This window comes from Mesoplodon bidens (genome assembly GCF_964165515.1).
Source record: "Mesoplodon bidens genome assembly, chromosome: 3".
In the NCBI taxonomy this organism is placed as follows: Eukaryota; Metazoa; Chordata; class Mammalia; order Artiodactyla; family Ziphiidae; genus Mesoplodon; species Mesoplodon bidens.
This window is the reverse complement of record NC_138178.1, coordinates 33,014,925-33,036,774: the sequence shown is the minus strand read 5'-3', so window position 1 is coordinate 33,036,774 and position 21,850 is coordinate 33,014,925. Positions and strand designations below refer to the sequence as shown.

Here is a 21,850-nt window from a genome sequence, read left to right as displayed (position 1 = left end):
ATGATTAGTGATGTTGAGTCCTTTCATGTGTGTGTTGGCAATCTGTAAATCTTCTTTGGAGAAATGTCTGTTTAGGTCTTCAGCCCATTTTTGGATTGAGTTGTCTATCTTTTTGATATTGAGCTGCATGAGCTGCTTGTATATTTTGGAGATAATCTTTTGTCAGTTGCTTTGTATGCAAATATTTTCTCCCATTCTGAAGGTTGTCTTTTTGTCTTTTTTACGGTTTCCTTGGCTGTGCAAAAGCTTTTAAGTTTCATTAGGTCACATTTGTTTATTTTTGTTTTCATTTCCCTTTCTCTAGGAGGTGGGTCAAAAAGGATCTTGCTGTGATTTATGTTAGCGTGCTCTGACTATGTTTTCCTCTAAGAGTTTTAGAGTGTTTGGCCTTACATTTAGGTCTTTAACCCATTTTGAGTTTATTTTTGTGTATGATGTTAGGAAGTGTTCTAGCTTCATTCTTTTACATGTAGCTGTCCAATTTTCCCAGCACCACTTATTGAAGAGGCTATCTTTTCTCCATTGTATACTCTTGCCTCCTTGATCAAAGATAAGGTGACCATCTGTGTGTGGGTTTATGTCTGGGCTTTCTATCCTGTTCCATTGATCTATATTTCTGCTTTTGTGCCAGTACCATACTGTCTTAATTACTGTAGCTTTGTAGTATAGTCTGAAGTCTGGGAGCCTGATTCCTCCAGCTCAGTTTTTCTTTCTCGAGATTGTGTCGGCTATTCGGGGTCTTTTGTGTTTCATACAAGTTGTGCAATTTTTTGTTCTAGTTCTGTGAAAAATGCCACTGGTAGTTTGATAGGGATTGCACTGAATCTGGGTAGTATAGTCATCTTCACAATGTTGATTCTTCCAATCCAACAACACAGTATATCTATATATCTCTCCATCATTGAACATCATCTGTTTGTATCATCTTTAATTTCTTTCATCAGCGTCTTACAGTATTCTGCATAAAGGTCTTTTTTCTCCTTAGGTAGGTTTATTCCTAGGTATTTTATTCTTTTTGTTGCAATGGTAAATGGGAGTGTTTCCTTAATTTCCCTTTCAGATTTTTCATCATTAGTGTATAGGAATGCCAGAGAATTCTGTGCATTAATTTTGTATCCTACTACTCTACCAAATTCATTGATTAGCTCTAGTAGTTTTCTGGTAGCATCTTTAGGATTCTCTATGTATAGCAGCATGTCATCTGCAAACAGTGACAGTTTTACTTCTTCTTTTCCAAATTGGATTCCTTATTTCTTTTTCTTCTCTGACTGCTGTGGCTAAAACTTCCAAAACTATGTTGAATAACAGTGGTGAGAGTGGGCAACCTTGTCTTGTTCCTGATCTTAGAGGAAATGATTTCAGTTTTTCACCATTGAGAATGATGTTGTCTGTGGGCTTGTCATATATGGCCTTTATTATGTTGAGGTAGGTTCCCACTATTCCTACTTTCTGGAGAGTTATTATCATAAATGGGTGTTGAATTTTGTCAAAAGCTTTTTCTGCATCTATTGAGATTATTATATGGTTTTTATCCTTCAATTTGTTAATATGGTGTATCACGTTGATTGATTTGCATATATTGAAGAATCCTTGCATTCCTGGGATACACCCCACCTGATAATGGTGTATGATCCTTTTAATGTGCTGTTGGATTCTGTTTGCTAGTATTTTGTTGAGGATTTTTTCACCTATGTTCATCAGAGATACTGGCCTGTAGTTTTCTTTTTTTGTGACATCTTTGTCTGGTTTTGGTATCAGGGTGATGGTGGCCTCATAGAATGAGTTTGGGAGTGCTCCTCCCTCTGCTATATTTTGGAAGAGTTTGAGAAGGACAGGTGTTAGCTCTTCTCTAAATGTTTGATAGAATTCGCCTGTGAAGCCATCTGGTCCTGGGCTTTTGTTGGAAGATTTTTAATCACAGTTTCAATTTCAGTGCTTGTGATTGGTCTGTTTATAGCTTCTATTTCTTCCTGGTTCCGTCTCGGAAGGTTGTGCTTTTCTAAGAATTTGTCCATTTCTTCCAGGTTGTCCATTTTATTGGCATAGAGTTGCTGGTAGTAATCTCTCATGATCCTTTGTATTTCTGCAGTGTCGGTTGTTACTTTTCATTTCTAATTCTGTTGATTTGAGTCTTTTTTTCTTGATGAGTCTGGCTAATGATTTACCAATTTTGTTTATCTTCTCAAAGAATCAGCTTTTAGTTTTATCGTTCTTTGCTACTGTTTCCGTCATTTCTTTTTCATTTATTTCTGATCTGATCTTTATAATTTCTTTCCTTCCACTAAGTTTGGGGTTATTTTTTTGTTCTTCTTCCTCTAATTGCTTTAAGTGTAAAGTTAGGTTGTTTGAGATGTTTCTTGTTTCTTGAGGTAGGATTGTATAGCTATGAACATCCCTCTTAGAACTGCTTTTGCTACATCCCATTAGGTTTTGGGTCGTTGTGTTTTCATTGTATTTGTTTCTAGGTATTTTTTGATTTCCTCTTTGAATTCTTCAGTGAGCTCTTGGTTATTTAGTAGCATATTGTTTAGCCTCCATGTGTCTGTATTTTTTATAGTTCTTTTCTTGTAACTGATTATCTAGTCTCATAGCATTGTGGTCGGAAAAGATACTTGATATGATTTCAGTTTTCTTAAACCTACCAAGGCTTGATTTGTGACCCAAGATATGGGTCTCTATCCTGGAGAACGTTCTATGAACACTTGAGAAGAAAGTGTATTCTTCTGCTTTTGGGTGGAATGTCCTAAAAACATCAATTAAGTCTATCTGGTCTATTGTGTCATTTAAAGCTTGTGTTTTCTTATTTATATTCTGTCTGGATGATCTGTTTATTGGTGTAAGTGGGGTGTTAAAGTCCCCTACTATTATTGTGTTACTGTCAATTTCTCCTTTTTTGGCTGTTAGCATTTGCCTTATGTATTGAGGTGCTCCTGTGTTGGGGGCAGAAATATTTATAATTGTTATGTTTTCTTCTTGGATTGATCCCTTAATCATTACGTACTGTCCTACCTTATATGTTGTAATAGTCTTTATTTTAAAGTTTATTATATCTGATATGAGTATTGCTACTCCAGCTTTCTTGTGATTTCCATTTGCATGGAAATTTCTATCCCCTCACTTTCAGTCTGTATGTGTCCCTAGGTCTGAAGTGGGTTTCTTTCTTTTTTTTTTTTTTTATGTTGAGCCTTCTTTTTAATTTTTATTTATTTATTTATTTTTGGCTGTGTTGGGTCTTCGTTTCTGTGCGAGGGCTTTCTCTAGTTGTGGCAAGCAGGGGCCACTCTTCATCGTGGTACGCGGGCCTCTCACTGTCGTGGCCTCTCTTGTTGCGGAGCACAGGCTCCAGACGTGCAGGCTCAGTAGTTGTGGCTCACGGGCCTAGCTGCTCCACGGCACATGGGATCTTCCCAGACCAGGGCTCGAACCCATGTCCCCTGCATTAGCAGGCAGATTCTCAACCACTGTGCCACCAGGGAAGCCCTGAAGTGGGTTTCTTGTAGACAGCATATAAGGGTCTTGTTTTTGTATCCATTCAGCCAGTCTGTCTTTTGGTTGGAGCATTTAATACATTTACATTTACATTCAAGGTGATTATCGATATGTATGCTCCTATTACCATTTTCTTAACTGATTTGGGTTTGTTTTTGTGGGTCTTTTTCTTCTCGTGTTTCCTGCTTAGAGAAGTTCCTTTAGGATTTGTTGTAAAGCTGGTATGGTGGTGCTGAATTCTCTTAGCTTTTGCTTGTCTGTAAAGCTTCTGATTTCTCTGTCGAATCAGAATGAGATCCTTGCTGGGTAGAGTAATCTTGGTTGTAGGTTTTCCCCTTTCATCACTTTAAATATGTCCTGCCATTCCCTTCTGGCTTTCAGAGTTTCTGCTGAAAAATCAGCTGTTAACCTTATGGGGATTCCCTTGTATGTTATTTGTTCCTTTTCCCTTGCTTTCAGTATTCTTTCTTTGTTTTTAATTTTTGATATTTTAATATGTGTCTCGGCGTGTTTCTCTTTGGGTTTATCCTGTATGGTACTCTCTGTGCTTCCTGGACTTGACTATTTCCTTTCCCATATTAGGGAAGTTTTTGACTATAATCTCTTAAAATATTTTCTCAGACCCTCTGTTTTTCTCTTCTTGTTCTGGGACCCCTATAATTTGAATGTTGGTGCATTTAATGTAGTCCCAGGGGTCTTTGAGACTGTCCTCAATTCTTTTCATTCATTTTTCTTTATTCTGCTCCCTGGCAGTTATTTCCACCATTTTATCTTCCAGCTCACTTAACCAGTCTTTTGCCTCAGTTATTCTGTTATTGATTCCTTCTAGAGTATTTTTAATTTCAGTAATTGTGTTGCTCATCACTGTTTGTTTGCTCTTTAGTTCTCCCAGATCCTTGTTAAATGTTTCTTGTATTTTCTCCATTCTGATTATGAGATTTTGGATCATTTTTACTATCATTACTCTGAATTCTTTTTCAGGTAGGTTGCCTGTTTATTCATTTATTTGGTCTTGTAGGTTTTTACCTTGTTCCATTGTGTGTAACAATTTTTTTTTTGTCGTTTCTTTTTCTTTTTCTTTTTTTTTTTTAAATAGGTGGTGCTGTATTCCTGTCTCATTGGTTGTTTGGCCTGAGATGTCCAGCACAGGAGAGTTTGCAGACAGTTGGATATAGCTGGGTCTTGGTGCTGAGATGAGGACCTCTGGGAGGCCTCACTCCAACTGATATTCCCTGGGGTCTGAGGTTCTCTGTTAGTCCAGACGTTTGGACTTGGAGCTCCCACCACAGGAGCTCGGGCTCAACCTGCGGCCTGGGAACCAAGATCCCGCAAGCCGGGCACTGGGGGTTCCTCCCGTCCCCTTAGGTGCCTATGGTTCCCCACCGGTGCCTGGTAGGTGCTCTAGTTGTGAGGAGACACAAATTCTGCATCCTCCTAGTATGCCATCTTGACTCTGTCTCCTACAGCAATCATTTTTAACAAACCACAATTTGGCTCTCAGTAATATACAATACTGACTTATAAGATAGGAATCCTTCAGAGAAGGACCAGTCTTTTAGCACTTTGTAAACTCACCTGACTAGTCAACTGGGTTTGACAACCAACTAGCCTCTATGCATACAGCTCACCAAGAACTGGCTTACTGAAACAATTATTTTAAGCAATTAATGAGACCTTTTCAGTATAGGTTTCCACTTTAATCTGCCAAGACTTATTTTTCCTACTAAAAGTGAATGTATTTTATACAGTTCTATAGCTATCAAGATTTGGTTCTCATTCAGAAGGGGTACATTATATATTTTAAGTAATTATCTAAACATTTAAGAGAAATAACTGTGTATTCTTATTTATCAAAGCTAAGTAATACATTATTTTCAAATTTCTTCTGTTTTATTATTATTATTATACGAATGTATTATAACATTTAACATCTATTAAATGAGCTGTTAGTTGACGATTTTATTATTTTAAAAAAAGCAAAAGATTACTCTGGATAGTAAAATATACGAAATTAAAACTTGAGAGTAGTATGGCATTTTCCACTTCTAAAATACTTTAATGGCAAAAACAAAAACTTCTGCTTTTATAATGGGCAACCATGGATTTTTATTAAAAATTTATAATTACATTAATTCCCAACTATAGTTAAGAAATCAAACCCTTCTAAGAGACTAATATTTACCTATATTTACAAAAGTCTATCTACTTGCTCTTTTTCTTTTAACACCAAGTTTCTTTAAAAGGTATAGATTTAAAAGGTTCTTGGGGTTTTTTGGTCCAGGGGAGGTCCTTTTGCCTTAAAATATGTTGGAGGGAGACGGTGGAGAGAGAGAGAGAGAGAAAAGAAATAAAATACTTGAAATGAAAATGATTCCAAGTCAACTATTTCTCAGTTTATCTCAATTTTCTTTCTAGGCAAGATTCGCTGCAATATTTAACTTTTTTGATGATATACTTGATATATAAACAAATATATGGAGCCTACTTCCCTACCTATAAGTTACTCAGTACCTCATATGACTTGTGTTCACAGGTAGATTCTTTATACACCTGGATGAAAAAATGAACACAACGTCCTGGCTAACAGCTATTTAAGGAGGTCATTAGCATTTCAAATAGCTCAGATAAAGTGCTTTCACACTTTCCCTAATCTTCCTCTTACACAACTAGGTCTCAAGCTTTTATTAAATGTGAGGAATTCAACAGCTTTGACATTCAAAACTAACCCCATATGGAAAACTACTTTTATTTTTCCTGTCTCATTCTTTTATCTTCTTACATTCTAGGGATGCTAAAATGTCACATCTTTTTGGAGTGTTCCAAAAAATTGTCAGAAATTCTTCTTTGAAAATATTTGTTTTCCTTAAAGCACCTTTAGGCTCAGGCAACAAGTTGTTGTTTTTTAGGTCGCACTGAGCATGTTTTTTAGGTCGCACTGAGATCAAACCTGTGTCCCCCTGCAGTGGAAGCGCAGAGCCCTAACCACTGGATGGCCAGGGAAGTCCCTCAGGCAACAAGTTTTGAGTATGTCTTAGAAGAAGGGACTGCAAATAGTTCAGAATGGTGTGGGGAAAAAAGAAGATGGAAAAGTAAGTAGGGGTTAGCTTAGGAAGGCACATGGCTGGGTGGTTAAAAGGACTTTGATGTGGCAAACTTCAGTTCAAAGTATGCTAGCCACTCACCAGCTACGGCAACCCTGGACAAATCAGCAAGCATTTCTAAATCATCTCACTTGTATTTTTAATTAATTTTTATTGGAGTATAGTTGCTTTACAATGTTGTATTAGTTTCTATGTAACAGCAAAGTGAATCAGCTATACATATACATATACCCCCTCTTTTTTAGAGTTCCTTCACATTTAGGTCACCACAGAGCACTGAGTTCCCTGTGCTATACAGTAGGTTCTCATTAAATCATCTCACTTGTTAAATGAAGGTAACAATACTTCCCCTCTTAAGATTGTTTGGTGACTACCTCAGAGAATGCTTAGCACAGAATTAGCTGGTAGTTAGGAAAGTTCAAAGGGCAGTAAGAAATCACTAAAGAATTTTAAGCAGAGAGACAGATGTGAATGCATAGTGAAGAATGTATTACAGAGAGCCAAAACTGGAAGTGAAGATCAGTCAGGATGCTGTTTTAGTAATCTGAGAAACCATAGCATGATGTGTGCTAAGATGGTGAAGAAAAAGAAGGATGGATCCTAGAGTTACTATGGGTTTAAAATCAATAGGAAGTTGTGGCTAACTGGGGATGAAGAAAAGGAAGAATCAGAATGACACCTGGGTTCTGGCATGGATAGTAATACCCACTTATTGTGAGAGGAGGGAAAAGAGGGCTTGAGGGATACTGCTGGGGAGGACAAAATAAGCAGATAAGTTTAGCTTTGTTGAGTTTAACACAGGTGTGGAAGAAACATTCATGAGCTGGGTGAACAGGGGTCTCAAGTGCAAACAAAAAAACTATTCATGATACCAATCTCAGAATTGTTAATATATACAGGATGTTAACTAAAGATATGGGACTGGAGATTACCCAAAAAGTATACAGAGAGAAGAGTGTTAAGGTCAGAATCCCACAAAATTCAAATACTTAATGGTTGTAAAGAGGAAACATTTGCAAGGACAGAGATCACAAACAGAAGGAAGCCCAGGCATATCATTAAACTTATGGGAGGAGTTTCACGAAGTAAAGAGTAGTCAGTAGTGCTAAATTTTGCTAAGAAATCAAGTACTGACCAAAAAACAAAACAAACAAACAAAAAAAACATGGGAGTAGGGGAAGTACCCAAGATGCTTATTTGGGGAGGGATAAAAAAGGTATAGAGAGATAGATGGATCTGTTCCCTTCTACCATAACATTACTAGCCACAATAATGTTTTGAGTTCTTTTTTTTTTCCTAATGACATACAAATGCAGAAAATCAGATTCAGCCAAACAGGTTAATATACACATCAGTTAATAAATAAGCATTCCTAAGTTATTTAAAAACAAAAACAACAAAACCCTCCTAAAACATTTACCTACTTTTATAAAGAAGCCATACAGGAAAAACATTGCAAAACTGTCAAGTCCCCCTATTACACAGAAGAAAGAGACCTTGTAATTACTAAGCCACGGTTTCTAGGCTCTTTCAAGTTTTACCAACTTGCTGCCCCTTAACCTTTTTCCTTATGTCATTAAGAAAATGAAAAATCACCGTATTCCCCTTGAATGGAGATGAACAATAGAGACTTTGAATGCATTTAATATTCCCCCTCTAGATCACTTTTTTCCTCCATTCTAAAAGAATAAAATAGAGCTATCACTATTGTTATCTTGCATCAATATTAGGTCATTTAGAGATTCTTCTCCCTCTAGAGAACTGGCTTCTACACTCTGAATGAAACTAGTGTACTAAAAAGGATACTCCCTAGTTCTGCAACCAGAGACCAGTACAGTAGAGAAACAATTAAAGATTATCTGTTCTCAAGGTTCTAATGTTACCAGAGTACTAGAGGAGTAGGTAAACCTTTATGTTGGGTACCCATCAAAATGTAATCTACGGCCAAATTTGAATGACTTTCACTAAAATTGTTATATTTACAAGTACCTTCATCTCTATCTGGCAGCAATAAGATGAATCTCTTAAGAAGAAAATTAAATACATCTTCTCAAATTCAGAACAAAGGAAATATGATATAAATATTTAAGCACCAACATAAATTTTAAATATTCAGGTGAAACTCAAACAATTGTTCTACTCATGAATAAAGTATTTAGATTATCTGTATAAAGTTCTGAAACATCTAGCAAATTTAAATGCAGAGAAAATGTATTTTGCGACAATTATTTCATTAATTAAAAGTGATGAGTTTTAAGTTTTTTCTCTTCCATTCCAAATGTTAAGAAAACCAAAGTATCTGGAAAAATCAAACTTTTAAGCCATGAAAAACAAAATAAATAGGCATTAAAAGAAAAAAAAAAAAACCCTGAAACAAACACAGTGACCAACATACCAACGTTAGCTCTGAAAATTAGAGATACTAAATTTATCAGCAAAAATTTACAGAAAATAAATTACTTAAACTGCAAAATGAGCTAGACTATTTAATTCAAGATTATACATACATGCTCAACTACTGGTTCCATCAGTGAGTTAGAGCTTAACCCACGACTTAACACTGGCTCCCATTTATAAATTAAAATTAGAATTTTTAAATGTCTTACAGGATTTTGCTTTAAAACAACTTTTTAAGTTTATTCTGGTGCATTAGTTAACAAGTTCCTATCCTGAATAGTTACAGCCTATTCTATTTAACAAACTAGCTGGCAAGAGTATATACATAATGCAGAAGTTATTGTCAAACAGAGAATGCTCTTACAGACAAACGGAAACAACACAGGACTAGTAACACACTACGTGTGTGTAGTCATTTTACCTTCTATTGAAAGCCTGTGAAATACTGGAAAGGTGTAATATATCATTTTAAAACCTAGATCTATACATACTAATTGTTTCTGTATTGTACTTAAAAAATCAGAAATGTGCTATTCATACCTGTTCAGAGTTAAGTCAAATACTACCGCCCCCTCTCAAAAAAATGTTTCTGATGTACTTTCTTAAAAGAAAATACTTCTTCTGGTATGTGTTTACCAAAGAAACATGTACTGAGGAAAGCTGGCGGGAACAACAATGCCAATGTAAAACATTAAGCCCTCTACTTAAATGAAGCAATACATACAATATTAACCAACAAAGATATAATTGCTCACTTAAGTGGGTAAAAATTCTCCCAATTTCCTTCAGCTAATCTTAATGTCCAGAAAATGAATTTAGATCCATCTACATCTTGGAAAATGGAATTTAAAATAGGCTATTCGTTTAGGCAAAAACTAATCAAGTCAGAGAGCTTCAGAGGCACACTTTAATGAGAACACTTAAGGGGCTACCCATTACAGAAATTTTGAAGCACATTCTTCTGGTGGCAATATAAATTGGAATAACCTTTTTGAAAGGCAATTTGGCTACTGAAGTGTTTATATCCTTTGATCTAGGTAAGTCCACTCCAGGGGATTTTTCCAAAAGAAATAAAGAAGAAAGTATTTTAAAATTTACACAAAGAGGTTTGTTCAATGCAATACCGTTTAAAATGGTGAAAAATTAGGAACGAACTATCTAAACGTAAAACAGGTAAAAGACTAGGTAAATTAAGGTCCCATTAACCTAAGAGAATTATATAACAAATGAAATGAAAACAATTTTAAAAATACATGATATAGTTTAATGAAAAAACATAAAACTGCCTTTATTTACAATGAGGGGGAAAATGTAAGAATATGGTAAGGTGCAGAATAGAAGAGGAGGAAAAAATAAGACCACCTCACAGTGATCTTCTTGTGGATATCTGGGTGACTTTTCTTGATTTTATTATTACTATAGTATTGCTTATGCAATAGACAAGAGCAGAAAAGCATTAATTTAAAAACTTTTGCATGATCTGGAAGAAGCAGCATAGCAAATACAAGTATACTGATTATTCAAATTATTCTATACCTTAATTTCTATGCGATCAAAGAGCAACAATATAAAGACAAGAGCCTCTAAAGCAAACTTCTGGTACTGAAACATACTACAATTATTTCATAAGTAAGAAATGTCAATAGATTCATAGATACTTTTTTTTAAGTTTTGGTAGTCTACCTATACCTCTGAAAAATAGAAATCCATCCATTTCCTGTTTCAAAAGGGTGTCAATTACTTTACGTCCACCTTTGAAAGAAATGAAGTTTGAAGGAAGGAGAAAGTTTTTACCTTGTTCTATATAAAATGAATCCATGATCTTTTAAAAAACAAAACTAAAATTATAAGCATATTAAAAATGCCAACAATATTGCTAGATTTAAAGTATACTGAAGTTTTTAAAAAGGGGAGGTATGCTGGGGGATAAAAAAAAAATTAAACAGCTGGCATTTCAATTCTTTAAAAGGGACCAACTTAACCCTACCACATATATCTGTCTTTTAGCAACTTAATAACATCTTAAGTTCAAGGAAAATGACATATCAAATAGACCTCCTCAAGATGTCATTTACAAAAACTGACAAATGACTCCTCAAACATCCAATCCAAGAGAATAGCCTGTTACTGGAGATGATTTTTATTCAAGTATTTTTTAATGACACTTAAATTCTGAACTAAAAGTAATGATAAAGAAAGTCAAGTTTGATTCTCTAACACCTATTTCCTGTCCAAACAGCCCTTTTGTTCTGCTTCCCTGCTTAATTTTAATGTTCAGTTTGCATCAGAAAATAGCAACAATGACAAAACCTAACATACACAGAAGCATAAAGGAGCAAAAGTGTAAAATAAAGGATCATTAAAAGATTAGAACAAAAATCCTACCAACAAAACCTCCACAATTTTCTGTTTGCTTCACCTCAGATTAACTTCACTTGAAGCTGTACTCCAAAGCAACCAAACCTGAATACCAAGCTCCACCTTCTCCAATTTTAGTGGCTGAAGAGTAAAATCTCCTCCCTGTTAGTGAAACTGATAATTGTGATTGGATACGGCTAATATCCATTATTTTAAAGAACTTTTCCTTGCTAGCAGGTTAGGTAAACACTCTAAAACCCCCTGGATAAGCTGGTTTCTTAAAGGAACAGTAGGTAATGTTTCAGTTTTCCCATCACATACTATTTGCTTACTCTTTTGTCTAGGTAAAAAATAAATAAACCAGGTAACAGAAATGAAAATCTCACAGAAGCAGCATTAATTTGCAGTTCAGCGAACAACTGTTTAAAATACAATGCTTTTAAGCTAAATCATTTGATATTTTTTACAGAGCCTGAAGGTGAAGTTATGCTTTATAAAGACTCCTTTTTCAGTACAGTTCACATTTTGTATGAAAATTTTAAAACGGCAACAGAAAATCCATTGCAAAATTTTGCTAATAAGAACGAAACAGTCTTTTCTCTAATACTTAAACATAAAACCACATCTTAAGTGAAAATACATAGCACTAAAACACTGAATGCAAAAATTTCATTTCTAAGCTATCAAATTCACTGATACTTATGTTCTCAGTATCACAAGAATAGAATGAAATTTTCAGTGACATCAGACTGATAATTCTATTTGAAACTGAAGAAAAATGAGGCAGAAACATTATTTCTACATTACCACATTTACAGGTCTGACTTTGCGAGTTTTTGCAAGGATAATGCTTATCCACTGCAAACGGATATCTATAAAAGGAGAAGACAACTTGTTCTAATGAACATGTTCGGATATAAAGTTTGAGATGGTTTAAGTTGTTTTTTTAAAAAATCATTAGTATTTTTTTAAGAGATGGGTAGACACTATTTTGCACCCTACTTAAGGGTGGCATGGAAACCCTAAGGTACAGCTGAAGGGTATACATATGCCTCTTAAAATAGTAAGTTACGTTAAATGTTATTTTTACTACAGAGATTCTGATTTTTCAACAAAAAAGACCTACAGTCACTTTATACATTACTAAATTTGCTGTATTTTATTATGTTTATTTTAATTAGAACTGTATGTTTTTAGGAGCTTGACCCATTAACTACTACTCTGACATTAATCATTATCTGATTGAATGACATTTAAATATTAACCTCTACCAAAAATTGATTTATAAAAACAGATTCAAAATTATAGCAAATTAGCGTAGCTCCTTCTTAAAATATATTCAGTAAGTTTATATAATTTTTAATTTGACTTCAGTTTTCTAAGTTAAAAACCTTTCAAGCATTTTTCCTCAAAGAAAATTCATACATTAGAACAACATAAAGCCAACAAACTTGTTTTGAATACAAAGAGAAGCCTTTGTAAGAAACTGAAAATTCACATAATTGCAACTAGACATGAATATGGAGTAATACCCTGCAGAAGCCCAAACAGCTGCATAATCTATTATGCCTTTTAAGTGGACAAATTGAAAGAGCCAATTCACAGAGGTCTAGTCCCAAAATCCTTTGCAAGGATTTATGGCTGTGAATGCCCAGTACTTCACGAGTCAAGTTCAGGTTTTCTTCCCACTGTGTGAACACTTGCAAAAGGACACTGGAAGCAGAAGAGGTACAGGAACAAACAATAGAAAAAATACATAATTTGAGTTACAGCATAGAACTTGAGTTAATCATAAAACAAGTTTTAGATGGCCAAAATTTTACAGGGTTATAGGAAAAAAGATGGCAAATATTTTAATCTTAAAATGTGCCAAGCATAAAATTAGTAGACAGTTATGGGAACCAAATGAACCTTTGTTCTAACACCAATTTTTCACATCGAAGTTAATTATCTGTGTAAAACAAACGCATAGAACATACACTAATTTAACACCAAAACCACTCTCAATCTATAACCAACAGAAAAGAGAAATATAGACTTAGCTATTCCAGATTGTTCAAAGATCTCCAGGACCTACTTGAAAGAACTTCAAGTTGATAAATATCATTTTAGGTGGCTTACAGGTTAAAATTAAGGATAGTTTATTCCTCTTCTAAATCCATAGTAGAAGAAAACAACAGCAAAAAAATAAACGAAAAGAAAGCATTACCACAACTGAGATTATTTGAAAACAATATTGCTTCATAGGAACAGGGAGGCTGCAAAAGCTTCAAGGCTCCCAGATTGCATGTGACAATACCACTTTTTGAACATCAAGTATTCAAAGGACGTATTGTATATTCTTTGTGGGAGTTCAGAGGTTTTCCCAAACCTATCAACTGAAAACAATTTAGAAGAGCACAAGCCACTGAACAACTTGGTCTCATTTCACTTTTGATTAAAAAGACCCTATACAAAGAATCAATACCTAGACTATTAGGAACAACTTTTGGTACATACAGAGCAGGGCGAAAACTTCCATAGAATTTTTAAGCACTGAGAATAGCTCAAACTATTCTTCCTACAACAGAAATTAATCCTTGGCAGTAGTATTCCTGGGTGCTATATAACTATAAATATAATTACAGGTATAATATAAAATATAAATACAGGTAGTTAAGGCAGTAGTAGGTGAAAGGACCACCCTGACATTAGCAAAAACATGACTAGGGTCACTAAGGATAAAGTCTGAAAAACACCAACTAACGGAGGAAAAAAAAAATTAAGAAATATTTCCCTGACAAATACATGGTGTCTACAAAAGTGAGGTATGTATTTGAGTTTGCCACTCCTGATGACTATCTTCTAACTCGTTAAGGGAAAAAAATACAAGGTGAGAATGGGGAGAGAGGGAAGGCGGTGATGGCCCATTCAGCAAAATACTAAACACAAAGGAAACATTAAGAAAATAAACAGATTAGAAAGCATAAACCAAGTTGATAGAAGAGATGTCTTTCTATAAGACAGTTAATTGCTTTAAATCTAAAGGAATAAACAAGGTCACCAATAAATGTAAATTAAAAAGGAATAGAGATCATAATATTGAGACCGAAGTATAAGTAAAGGAAAAAGCATTCATAATCCTCAATTATTTAGATTTAATAGTCATAAATTTTCATGTGCCAAATAACACACAATAGATCATCTAAGTAAACTGCTAGATATAGAAAAATGAAAGAAAACAGATTGGCAGACTTTATATTTCCCTTTCTTTAGCAGCCTAAGCCAGGGAAAGAAAAACAGAAAAACCCAAAAAACCCAAAAGATGAATGATGCATAGCAATTATTTCATAAGGATAATTTTTATATAGCTATCAAAAGAAAAGCTTCTTTTCTCAAGTCACAGGAAAACATTTTTAATTTTAGTCATGAAGAAAACCAACAATTTTAAAAAGCACAAGTTGAATAGGGAGCATTCTCTACCTATTGAAAAGTTTATTCATTCATCGAACTTTCTTAACACCTACTATATGGTGGGCACCACTGGCTGCTGTGGATGCCATGGTGAACTGTGCCTCCATTGTAGAAACTTACAGTCTAGAGTTAGACCAGTGCTGTCCAGCAAAAAAACAATGCGAGCCACCTACTATTTTCCATTTTCTAGTGGCCACGCTAAAACATTTCAATAAAGTTAAATTAAATGTAGTATTTTATTTAATGCAAAACATGTAAAAGCATTTTTAAAAGTAATGAAGCATTACTTCAATATGTAATCAATATTTTAAAAAGTGAGCTCTTTCCCCTTTTTTGTGCTAGAAATCAAGTTCTTATTTCATACTTACAGCACATCTCAATTCAGACTTGCCATATTTCAACAGCCAGCTGTGGCTACTTAAACTTAAATAAAATACCGTAGCTATTAGCCACAAGATTATTGATAAATTAAGATAAATTTTCATCGTTGTACAAGACTCTTTATCTCTGCTGTCCAGTATAATAGCCACTAGTCACATGTGGTTACTGAGCATCTGAAATGTGACTAGTAAGCCTGTGGATATGAATTTTTTTTATATTATTTAATTTTAGTTAATAATAACTAGCCACAAATGGCTAGTAACTACCAGATTGAAAAGCAGTTTTAGAAGAAAAAGATGCTAAAACAAAGCAAATGTGTCCAATGTGAAAATAGTAAATACAGCCAACAGAAGAACTTAACCTCTTTTGCCAGCATTAAGGATTAATTCATCAAGGAAATCACAATTAAGCAAACGGGGACAGCATATGCAAAGATCCTGAATGGGAAAAAAGTGAAAATACAGTAGAAATATTGAAGGAAAGTATCAAGGAGCAAAACAAAGTTACTTGGAGGCGACTGATTTGGATCATGGAATATAAATAGGATAGGAAGGTGGCGGCGAAGTGGAAGCAGCCTTACCACTTGGAAATAATAAGTCTTGCAATAAAGTCTGTCCCACTCTCTTCACTCAGTAAACTCCAGTCATTCCAATCTCGGTCAAATCCTTACAGGTACTTTTCGTCCCCTTTGTGCTAGCAGCTCCCTTTACTTGGGCAACTTCCCCCAGCATTTTCCTGATCTTAGAACTCAGAATCACAGTTCCAAATTTTCTATACAGGACAAGCGCTAAGGCAGTAATCCAACTGGAAGATACGGGGTGGAGGGGGTAGGGTGGGGTTTGAAGCTGTCTGCAAGGCAATTTTTACAAAAAATTTTTACAGAAAAAGTTCAGTGTGTCATTATCTTTTTAATGTTCTGACAGACTGGGGAAGCTAAGAAAACTCCTCAAACACACTTTGGTATCACCACTAACTTTAAACATTATATTCTCAGGACATCCAACTAGCACCTTCTAATCTCTATCAGCACACCCTATTTCTTTCCTTCCCAGCACTTGTAAAAATCTGAAAACTGTTTACTCATTGGTTTGTTAATAGCCTAGCTTTATGAGAGCAAAGACCCTGTATCATTTTCATCACTGTATCCTCAGCACTTAGCACAATGTCCAACTAGCATGGAGCAATGGTTTAATGAATGAAAACTGCAACTGCAGGGATTTTAATAAAAATATTACTTGTCAAATTTTAAGGAACAGAACTATAACTAGGTTCAAAGGAAAACTTAATGGCATTAAAATTTTTTTCATTATACAACATAAAACATTAAGTGTAGAAACAACACAATATTTTTTTAATTTAAAAATTCAAATCCAAAAACCTAAAGAATCAACTAAAGAGACCCTAAAGAATCAACTAAAAAACTCGAGGACTAACAAAGCAACAACCAAAAATTTGGGGGGAAAAGGGGGATGGTAAGACTTAACAACAACAAAATAAAAACACATTATTACTCCCAGTTACTAAAACCATGTGCACTGATTTATATTGAATAAAAGCTAAAAAGAATAAAAGGTAAAAAGAACCAAACATATATGTATTTAGTATATGACAAAAGCAGCTTTATTTGAAGACAAAAAAAAAGTTTTCTTTAATGGGGCTGAAATAACTGATTGACTATTAAGGAAAAATAAGGACAATTATTTCACTTCACATGTTATGTCAAAATAAATCCTGGATGAACAGAAAACAGACGGATGTGAAAAATGAAACCACAAAAGAACTAGAAGAAAACAGTTATCTGGGTAGGAGAATTCATTAAATATGAAAGTAGAAGCTAAATATAAAAAGAAAGTATTAACCTAAACTTCCTAAAAGGTAAAAACTCTTCTACATTATTAAAAAAAAATATATCGTAAGCAAATGAAAGGCTAATGAAGAGCCAGGGAAAATGTTTGTAGTATGTGTCAAAGGGTGGCTATCCTAAATATATAAAAGGCTAAAAAGGGTATCGCAAACATAAAACACCACCCCAAATGAGCCAAAGACAAACTAGATGTCCAACACCTATATCTCTACTCATTATCATAATTAATTAATCTAAGAAATAAATAATAAATCTTATGGAAAGGGAAAGAAGGAAAGAAAATACTATTTCTTGGTAAAGATATGGAGGAAATGTGTATTCTCTCATATTTTCAGTCAAACTTTACACAGGTTTGGTCAACTATACTATAATGTTAGTCAAACTTTTAGGACAAGATTTGTCAGTATTTATGAAAAGATAAAAAATGTTCATATCTTTTAAGCAATTTTAAGACAGGCTGAATCCTAAAGTAATGAGAGATACATAGTAAGATTTAGCTCTTAAGATGTTCTTCACCACATTATAATAGTGAAAATGGGATAAAGTAACACGCTATACACAACAGGTGACTAGTTAAATTACAGTACTTTCATAAGATGAAATGGTATGCACCTTTTAAAAATTATATTTTTAATATATGGGGACCTAATGATAAACATGAGGAAATCCTGTGCCCCCCAGCAGTTTACAGTCAAGCAGGGTATACAGACAATAACCAAATAAATCACTTCAGATGTCAGGTTCTAAAAGGAAACGAAGAAGGGTAACAGAGTCATCAGGGAAAGTGGTCTGAGAAGGCATCTCAAAAGGAGTGACTTTTGAGCAAAACACGACTGAGTGTTCCAGGCAGAAGGAACAACAATTTTAAGAGAACTAAGCTTGGCATGCTCATGAGCCCCCCAAAAGACCAGTATTACTGGGGGTACATGAGTCGGGGAGAGTGGCAGGAGATAAGTGTATGAAGCTGGCAGGCCTGATAGTCGCGAGCAGCACCGTCCAATCTGTAGCCACAAGCAAGGCCAGCCTAAAAAGTACCTGAAGTGGAAAAGACACAACGAATTGCGAAGACAGTCTGAAAAAAGGTAAGTAAAATACCCCATTAATAATTTCTTATACTGATTACTTGTTGAATCATAATATTTTTCGGTTGAAAAATATTTCACCTGTTTCTCTCCCTTTTTCTTATAAATGTGGCTATCAGAAAATTTTACATTTCTTATGTGACTCGCATTTGTAACTCCTACTATATTTCCATTGGACATTGCTGGTCCCGGGTATAAAAAAGTTTGAATTTATTTTGTGTACTGAAAAGTTGTGGAGGGTTTTGAGTCTGGGAATAACATAATCTAATTTATACATTTAAATGACTGTTCTGCACAGGAAAAGCAAGTAGACGGTAGGGGAGAGAATGTTGAAGCAAAGGTACCAGTTAGGTGACTACTACCACCATCTTTTGTACAACAAAGATGTTGAGACGGATCGTATTTGGGATAAGTTTGAAGATAGAAGCAGTCTCGTATTGTTTACAATTCAACATTTAGTTGTTTAGGATATGAAGAATACACAAAAACAGAAAGACTGGGGGTATATCTGCCAAAATGTTAATGATTATTTATTCTTTGTAACTTTTCTGAAAGTTTGAAAAAAAAATGCCCTTATAATCAAATACAAAAGTGAGTTGTTTTTTTTTAATACGATAAAATAGCCCTATCAAAACAAGCATCCTGACATTTGTCTGCAGGCTGCATACACTGTTTAAAACACACACACACCCCATCTCACATGCCTTTAAATAAAAAACAGCTTATTCAAAGATATACATAAGCTCATATTACTTACACACACACCGTTATCAGGAAGTTAATACTGCTCCCTAATTTGTCTTTGCATTGCTGTTTGCATGATAAATAAAAGCACTCCCAAATCTGAGGCAAAGGAAATAAAAAGTACTTAAATGTGTGGTTAACATATCCTGGTAAATACTCACCACACACCCTTTTCCAAAAATGTTCCCAAGGACACACTCAATGTAATTCCAGAGAATAACACTTTGGCCCTAATCCTTTTCCTTAAAGGCTCTGCCATTCGGTATGTGCTCCCCTTAACTAAAGTCTGCATAACTGAAAGGATAAACTTAGGACAGGTTTCTTTTACATGAGTATACTAAGGCACAAGAGAAGTTTTAAGTAACTTGCCAGAGACTACAAAGGGGAAAGGAGGAACACAGAGTGATTTATTTTATACCCAATCAAGTGTTTTTCCTACTATGTTTACATTTTGCACTGAAAAAGGAGGTATCAAATAGTGCCAGACTTCTTACCACGGGATTTCCAAGGAAAAGATTCATTGTATACAGACTAACAGGAATCCTGGTTTCTCATGCAAATGTTCAAAAACTATGAACCAACCATTACGGATATGAATCTTCCATTAAAACATAAAAGAGAATCCTAAAGTTTTTCATTTGTTTTATTTCTAGTATTTCAATCTCTTCTACTCCTGACAACCTAAAACTTCCCAATGAAATCTACATTCACTCTAAAGAAACTCTGGCACTTGTGCACCAGGAGCCAGGAAACAAGAAATGTTCATGAAGCACAGCTGTTGACAGCAAAACAAAATCAAAAACATAATCTGAAGGCCCATGAGTTACAGAAGATTAACACAATATCGTACAGCAATGAAAGGACTGAACTACAGTCGCATACCACTCTTATAAAGCTCAAAAGAAAAGCAAACTAAACACACCGAGCACACAAACGTTATGTGATGAAACTTTCTAAAAAATGAAACAGAATGGTAAACAAAATCCACTAGACTGAAATGATTACCTCAGTAAGGAGAGGCAGAGGTATAACACAGGTAAAAAACTCATAAACATATGCAAGTTTTGGTAATGTTCCAGTTATTGGTTTGGGGGTGCAAATTGTGGAGTTTTAATATATTTTATCTCTTTATACCGCATTGTGTGTATTCATACTTTTGTGGTTCCAAATATACTTTGAATACTTGGCTTTTCAAAAAAGGGCTTTATGGAGGTATGACATACAATAAACTGCACATAAAGTGTAAAATGTGATCTGTTGTGATAATTTCACAGGAAATTATCACTACAATCAAGATAATAATCCAACAACCCCTAAATACTCCTCCTGTACACCTTTGCGATCCCTGCCTCATTAAATGTGTTTTAAAATGTTAAAGAAAAAAAAGTCAAGAGACAACCTGTTTGGGAATTTTGCAGAAAGAGAACATTTTCCCCTGAAGCCCTAGACTAAGGGAAACTTGGCAAGTGTCCTAAAATTGGCAATATAAATATTACATAACTAACCTTAAAAGTGTACGGGATTTTACATTAGAAAGTCACATTCCGAATTTGATCTGCAAGAGGACTACTCTTTCTCGGAGCATTAAACCATTAAAAACTAACCAGTTTTTACCGCCAAACAACTTTAAACATAAATGGTCCGTGTGTAACCCTAAGCCCTTAACTTCTTCACAATGTTGAACGACCTTCTAGCTGTGAAGATAAATCATCAGAGCACCTTAATCGTGTGGTTTAGCACAAGCTTTCAACGTAAAGTTAAAATTATTTCAAACACAATATTCTGCTGTACTTGTTTACGTAGCTAGACGGCAACTTGAAAATACTACTTGAGAGGAAAATTCAGAAATCCTGAGTCCACCAAAGAGAAACAGAGCAAAAAGAGACCGACCCCAATCCCCTTTTCTAGTCCGACTTGCTAGACTTTCCCCCTCGCCGGCTTTTGAAAACACGGCAGGTGAAAAACATTCCAAAAAGGACTCAGGCTCGGAGCCCGCGGGGCGGGGAACTTGACCGGGGTTGGTGACAGGGACGCGCCCGAGGGTGCCCGGGGTCCCTCCGACCCCTCACTCGCCAATTGCTTGGCACCGGGTGCGAGCGGCGAGCGCAGCGGCCCCCGAGGCCCGCACGGAGTAGGAATCCGACCTCTGCGCGCCAGCCCCCGCCCCCGGCGGGAAGCCCCGGACCGCGAGCGCCGGGCGCGCGCCCGAGGGGGCCCGTTGCGCCCCGGCCCCTGCCCCCGGGGCCGGGAATCCCCTCGCGCCTCAGCAAACGCCCGGCCCGGGCCCGCGAGCGAGCGGCCGGCCTACCACCTGCTGCGCCCGCCGGCCGCCCTCCGCTTCCGGCTCCCCCGGGCCGGGAAGAGCCGGGGGAGGGCCTCGCCTCAGCCTCAGCCGAGTGGGGGAAGGGAGTGAGAGGGGGAGGGGTGGCGCCGGGCCGCCAGGGCCCTGTTGGCCGCGGTCCTCACCTGGCGGCGGCTCTCTCCGCCTGACGCGCTGCCCGCCGCCGCCGGTCGCCGCCGGTGAATGGGGACAGGTGAGGCCACAGAAGCCCTGCTCACCCCGGCCCGGCCGCCGCCACCAGCCCCTCCGCCTGCTGTTTATTAAACTTTTCTGTTTGGTTGTTCGGTCTGTGACGCGGCCGCGGGGGAGAGCTCCGGGATTGGCCGGCTCCTACCGCTGACGCGGCACCCCCCGCCCGCAGCCTAATTATCACCGGCCGGGGCGGAGCCGCAGGCCGGAGCCGGTGGTGAGGGGTGGGGACAGGGCTCGGAGCGCGCAGCGATTGGCTAGGGCCCAGAGAAGAGGCGGGGCGGAGCGAGGGGAGACGCTCCTCCGCCCTCTCCGCCTCCACTGTCCTTTCCTCCGCTCGCCTTGGGTTCCTCTTCCCGGCGGCGGGAGGACGTTTCGAGGGGTTTTGCGGGGATGTGATGGGTCGGGGGCAGTAGGTTCAGGTCCCTCTGCTACCTCGAAGGGAGTCCCA

The 21,850-nt window shown here is 36.6% G+C and overlaps 1 protein-coding gene across 3 annotated transcripts in view; it reads right to left on the bottom strand.

Moving 5' to 3' along the window:
* ZFAND6 (zinc finger AN1-type containing 6) overlaps positions 1 to 21,463 on the bottom strand; it is a 76,026-nt gene extending 54,563 nt beyond the window's left edge. The window contains exon 1 of one of the 3 annotated variants that reach the window (XM_081226781.1): positions 21,336 to 21,463. The gene's annotated coding sequence lies outside the window, so the exon portion shown is untranslated. Of the gene's footprint in view, positions 1 to 11,372; positions 11,462 to 21,335 lie in introns of those variants that run through there. The other 2 variants (XM_081226780.1, XM_081226779.1) reach the window with 2 other exon arrangements.
* Between the last annotated feature and the right edge of the window lie 387 nt (positions 21,464 to 21,850).